This window comes from Octodon degus, unplaced genomic scaffold (assembly GCF_000260255.1).
Source record: "Octodon degus isolate 3935 unplaced genomic scaffold, OctDeg1.0 scaffold00127, whole genome shotgun sequence".
In the NCBI taxonomy this organism is placed as follows: domain Eukaryota; kingdom Metazoa; phylum Chordata; class Mammalia; order Rodentia; family Octodontidae; genus Octodon; species Octodon degus.
The window spans coordinates 5,421,412-5,427,866 of NW_004524703.1; the positions used below are offsets into that span (position 1 = coordinate 5,421,412).

General features: G+C 42.9%; 1 protein-coding gene across 1 annotated transcript in view; it reads right to left on the bottom strand.

The window, feature by feature from the left end:
* Positions 1 to 3,650, bottom strand: part of Lyst (lysosomal trafficking regulator) — a 289,805-nt gene extending 286,155 nt beyond the window's left edge. Inside the window, exon 1 of the mRNA XM_023700860.1 lies at positions 3,590 to 3,650. The gene's annotated coding sequence lies outside the window, so the exon portion shown is untranslated. The remainder of the gene's footprint in view (positions 1 to 3,589) is intronic.
* Between the last annotated feature and the right edge of the window lie 2,805 nt (positions 3,651 to 6,455).

A 6,455-nucleotide genomic window follows, 5' to 3' on the forward strand; every position in this document is an offset into this window, starting at 1 on the left:
AAAATAAAAGAAAAAAAGAATAAAAAAATAAAATGACTTATTTTAAACACTATTATTCTAAGTGAGAGCTTTCTTTTGTTATTTTTTATTTTATTTTTCCAGTTTCACTTAATAAGCATTCAGGATTTCCAAATGTATCAGACCTCTTTCAGTTAGCATAAACAAGGCCAGGAAAGTTAAGAGGTACAAAAACAAACACTGATGAGAAGTAGCAGTGAAAGAAAGTAGTATCAGAGAGGATACAACATCAACCTCAAGATCAGTTTATACAAAAATATACTCATTCACATGTAAGTGACACATTATTTGACATTCTTATTACTTAATCCACTGTTCTACTATCTATCCTTCCAATTAGGATGGCCTCTAAATTTGTAGGACTTATGACAAATATATCCACTTAAGCTGAGCTTAGTATTTTGTATTAGCCTGCAAATAAAGATGGCATCTCCTACATCTAACAGAAAGATCAGTCTATAATCAGCTATAAATTTGCAATATTTTCAGGATATGTTGAAAATTCATTTATGATTATTAGCTTATTTTCTGGCTCTTAATGAGGAGCAGAACTTCAATTGCAGGAGTTGGGTTTTTTGTTTGCTTGTTTGTCTGTTTTGGGACAGGCTGCCTTGAACTCATTATGTGTAGCCCAAGCTGACCTCAAACTTGCAGTGATCCTCCTGCCTCAGCCTCTTGAGTGCTGGAATCACAGGTATGTGCCACCATACCCAACAAGAGTCATACATTTTTGATCCAAATTTTACAGGTCAAATCTATTCCTCCAATTTGATATAAAAGTTCTCCATTTAATATATGATTGCCCATTATTTCAAGACATTTAATGAAACAAAAGAATTAGGATAATCCCCGAAAATATTACTGAATTATTAGAAAAGTATTAAAAATTCAGGTCATTTCCATAGTAATTCCACAAATGACCAAGTAAAATCACATTTAATAACATTTCTAGAGCTTAAAAAAGTTATAACTTAAGCCATGAGTCTAAGCATAATTTTAAAAATGATCAGCCAAATAAACATATTCAAGTAAAATACAGCAACAGACCGACAAAAACAAAATTACATTGGAGAAAAGAATATACAAAGTTCCTAGAGTTTATCTCCAGGAATCTCCATTCAGATGTTTAATTTTATTGTCTTCTAATCTCCCCACCAAACCAACTCTTCTCATAAAACTTATCTCAGTATGCAACAGCCCTATCTTTCAGAGCTAAAGACAAAAATTTTAGTGTCCTTTACATGTCTATCTATGCAGAAATCAACAATCTCTCACCAAGGCCCCCATGTCCACTCTGATCCAAGCTCTATCATCTCTGGGATGGATTGTACCACCATCCCAGGACCATATCACTGTACCTGTTCCTGCCCAATCCTCCATCTAACTACCAGTGACCCTTTTAAAAAATGATTCCATTTACATCCTTTTTCACTCAAAAGCAATGACTCTCAAACAGACTTACAGTAGGTCCTTACACAATTCAGTCTTCCACCCCACTAACCTGTCTAATGATTCTTCTACAACTATTATTCTTCTCACTCCTCCACAGCCAAATTATCCTCCCTGCTGTCCTCAAACACGCCCAGTGCACTCCTGTCTCTGGGCTCTTGCAAGTGCCTTAACTTCTGTTACACACCCTTCCCCCAGAGAGGTGCATGGGTTACCCCACTTCATTCCAGACTTGGCTCAAATTTCATTTTCTACAACAGGCCTTTTCTGGCTACCTCTAATTAAAACTGCCACTGGCTGCCAGTTTCCTCTCTTCCCACCTCCCCTCCCTTTTTCTCAATAGTTCTTAACACGTCATCTGACAGCATACATTTTACGTGTTTTTTACTTAAAGTCTCCCACTAGAATATAAGCAATACGAAGAAGGGATATTGGGCAGAGGACATAGCTCAGGTCTAAGCGTCTGCCTGCCAAGTGCAAGGACCAGGGTTCAATCCTCAGTACCACATGCCTGCTGCCCCTGTGTGGAGACGGCCACTGAAAGTGGACATGGTGGTGCACACTTGTAATTTCAGTGCTGAGGAAGCTAAGACAGGAGACTCACTATGAGTCTGAGCTGTGTAGCGAGACCTGCACCAAATAAATAAATAAATAAACAATAAATAAAATTTTTAAAAAGGGAGGGGGGATATTTCCCTATTTAGATAAATGTCTGCCAGCCAGGATCCTAGCACTGTGGCAGGCTAAAGCAGGACTGTGAGGACTCTGGGTTCAATCCCAAGTATCAAAGAAAAGAAGTGTCTGGCACACAACAGAAATCCAATTAAGTGTTTATGAAATGCATATATGATACATAAAACGTCACAGTTTACAAAGTATTTTCACATAAATTACAGTAACTCATTTACTCTTTGTGTTCTCTCCTGCAATTCTACCATTGTTGCAGAACCAATACAAATAATAGCAAAAGCTATCTAAAGCAAGTTGCTAGCCACAGTGTTATCTACAAGGCTCTTTTAAACAGATACTTCATATTAATTAACTACATTTATAATAAGAAAACCATAGAGTCAGTATCTTTATTATCTTAAGGTTTATGGGCGCAGAACTTTAAAGTAATATGGGGCCGGGGAGATAGCTCAGTAGAATAAGAGCTTGCCTGGCAAGCGCAGAGTCCTGAGTTCAATCCCCGGTACCGCAAAAATAAATAGATAGAGCTATCAAGGAAAAAAAAAAATCAATCCAGTTTGTTCTATCAATCATTTAAGGTATAGAGAAAAGGCGAGCTGAATTTGATCTTCAAGGAAACACTGGCCTGAATGCAATGAATGTATTCAACAAGCGACAACTCCCTTCAAATTCTCTATCCGCATAAACCCTATCAACTACCCAATGCTGTCTGTCACTATGTGTGTATGGTCTGCTGAGCATATAGGGGATGTTATTTGTTTAACCCGATAAGACTCTGGGATAAGGTAGCGGTTCTTCAAGTCTCTAAACTCATCCCCCAAGCCCCCACCAGGAGTCACCGCCGACCTCCACACTGTAGCATTGGGATCTTGGGTGTTCTGCTCAGCCCAGCATAGCAAACAGGCACCTACCTGATGCCGGAACCCCAGGATGTCTCTGGGGACCTCTGGGGAGAGGGACTGTCGCACAGACACAGGGTGTCACGGGCAGGGGAAACGCGGACTGGCTGCCCAGGGCACGACAGGTGGGCCAGCACCGCGGCCAGGGGCGGAAAACGGCAGAGGGGTGGCGGCGCGGACACTGTCACCTCCCGCTGTTTCCTGCCGGGCGGGCCTGGGCACCGGGTAAAACACACAACAGGAGCACTGGCCAGGCGACACAGCCTCCCGGGAAGTAAAGTTAGGGTCCGAGGCCGCGCCTCGGTGCGCCGGGCCCGCTGAGATCCCTGCCAGGCTTCGCGCTGTCACAGGCGGCAATGCCGCCAGCACGCTCCTGGAGCTCCGCGGCCCGGGAGCCGCCGTCAGCTCACCAGCCGAGTCCCTCAGTGCCTCGACTCCGCGGCCGCGACCTCCCCCGCCTTCCTTCCAGGCCGTATCGGGGTCCCGACCCCCAGCCCTCTGCGGTGCCGTCGGCACCCAGCTGCCGCCTTTACCTCCTCGGTAGCCGCCGCGAGCTCCCTCACCCGGAGACTCCCTTGTTGTCGCAGCCGCCGCCGCGCACTCCCCACCCCCGCCCCCTCAGGTAACCCAGGAAACCGGGAACACCACCAGTTCCTCCCCCTCCGCTAACCTAGGCCCTCCGCTCTGCGCCTGCGCCCCAAGTCCCGCCTCAGCGACCCGAGCCCCGCCCCTCTGGGTGGGCGGTGCCTTGGTCGCCGGCGTGACGTACGGCCCTTCCAGACCAATGGCGAGGATGCCTCCTCGGGAGACCCAGCCCAGCCCCACCTCTTCGGGCACAGCTGGCGCCTGCTTCTAAACTCTGAGAGTCAGCCTGCTGGAGCAGCATCGGGCACATGCGCAGTGTCGGCTTCCTCCGTCTAGCTGTCATTCTGCCCTGTTGCAGAGGTCCGGAGAGTGAATGCAGAAGAGGTACGAGAAGATAGGCAGGTTATCCTCCTTCGGAGGCTAGGAAGCCCTGCTTTCAAGAATAGTGTAGGCTTCTTCCAAAAACTGTAAAGGGACTTTCAAAATCACAGCATTAATTCATTGCAGATACATATTTGCCCCCTCAGCCCTGTGCAAGCACATTTGTATGTTGGGGACCCTGTGGCAGACAAACTTAGGCTTTGGAGTCTTCTCCCTGACCTCCCTGTGCACACTTTCTTTTAAAGTCCAGTTTTTGCAAATAAGCAAGGCAGTACAGCAAGAATCCCCTTCCCTCATGTCAAATCAGAATGATTTCACTCCCCGCCTTCTGTGTCTAATCATGATGGCCTGCTCAGAAGAAATCCTTGTAGAGTGGTTCGGCTGGAATTTGCTCAACTTGATATCCCCATTACCTCCTGCTCCTTAACTAGGAATCCCTACTAACCCTAGTATGTTGAGAATGGAGCCCCATCTCGTACTGGGGTCTTCTCTTTATTTATTCTCTTCTAGAATAAAATTTGTCTTCACCACTTTAGCTTTTGCCTAGCTCTGGTATTCTTCGATATTGCCTGCAAACTATTCCTTCCAACATACAGTCCTTTCAGAACATGAGAACCACTAGTTAAATACAAGCAAGTTTCAGCTGCAGCACAGACTGAAGTGCAGTGTGGGCCTAACAAAAGGCTCCTGTAGGCAATTTGCCATCCCAGAGGCTGCCTCTCTCACCTTCCAGTCACTGTGACAGTCCTTGCAGTGTGTCAGAGCAACTGGGAAAGACCCTGAACTATAGAGTATGTATTGTTCAGTAGTCTTTAAATCCTACCAAACAATGTAACCTACAAGCAAATAGTCTACAAATTGATAGGAGTTGCTATATAATCAACAATGCCAGTAACTTTTTACACAGAAATCAAGAAATAAAAATAATTCAGGATATTATGTCCAAAGGCTACATACCAAATGCAAATTCCTCATCTTCTATCTGAACCACTGAGAAGAAAACTAAAGAGTTGCCCATTGATGTGGTTTATAGCAGCTCTCTGGGAAAATTCCCCTCTTTAAAATAGCTTCCCTTTGACTTTGATGTTTACCCATTAGCAGTTAATATTTTTAGACAGAGGTTACCACTTCCTCTGCCAGCAGTCTTTTAAAATACAAAACTTGCAGTGATGAGCAACATACAAAGTCTCAAATAAATTAGTGAACGATAAGCCTCAGGGGGACTAGGCACTCGTTTAACAAATGTATAACGAGCGCCTGCCATATGCTAGATACACAGTACCAGGTATTAGGGATAATTTTTGTGTCTCTAAAAGAGAATAAGGAAAAAAAATTGAATCTCTTCTTAATTATACATCAGCTTTCACCCTGTAATCCTAAAAACTTTTTTTTAATGTATTCGGTACAGGGTCTCACTGCAGAGCTCCGACTCATGGTGATCCTCCTGTTTTCAGCCTCCCCAGCGCTGGGAATACAGGCATGCGCCACCACACCTGGTTTGGGTGGCTGACTCAGTGCGCCCAGGGACAGGGGCAGCACGGCACATGGCGCTAATGGTCCCTGTGCTTGCCTACACAGGCATTTAGTCTGTTGCACTTCCTTACTGGCCCTCTAAAAACCCTATTTTAATGAACAAAAAATGTCAAGTGACAAATTTTGTTTCCCTTGAATGGGAAGTTAACAGATGATCATGACTTCAGTAAAGCAAAAAGAATGAGACAGACTTTACATGACAATTGTGCACATTTGGCCCTCAAAGTATTTTTATTTTTACTTGTGACTGTTCTTTTTTCTGCCTATCATAAAGCATTTTAACCAAAATTATGCAGAATTACCAAAATTACAATATTGATTTAGTTCAATAGTATTTTAGAACATTAATGTGTTGTACACACATAAGATTAATTTTAGTTTAAAAGATTTCAAATTAACATATCTGTTAATTTATTAATTTGTTAACAAAAGGTATAATTAAAACACTGTAAGAAAGAAAAAGTAATAAATTTATAGAAAGAACTATTTATGTATATATAACATACTAGAAAGTTTTTAAATGATAAATTCTCCATATTATTTGGTTCTAACATTAAACTCTAAAATGAGATTGTAACATCAGTGTTTAAAAACATGCAGTAAAGTCAAATGTGATGGTGCACAGCTGTAATCCCAGTACTCAGGTAGGAGGATTCACTTGATGTTTGAAGGCAACCTATGCTACCAAGTGAGTTCAAGGCCAGCCTGAACTACATAGCAAAACTGTCTCAAAAAGACTAAAAAAGAAAAAAAAATAGTAAATGTAAATGTGCACAAAATTTCTTTTTTTTTTTCTTTTCTTTTTTTTTTTTCCCCCGGAAAGGGGGATTGAACTCAGGCCCTTGCACTTGCCAGGAAAGTGCTTATTTGAAGGCAACCTATGCTACCAAGTGAGTTCAA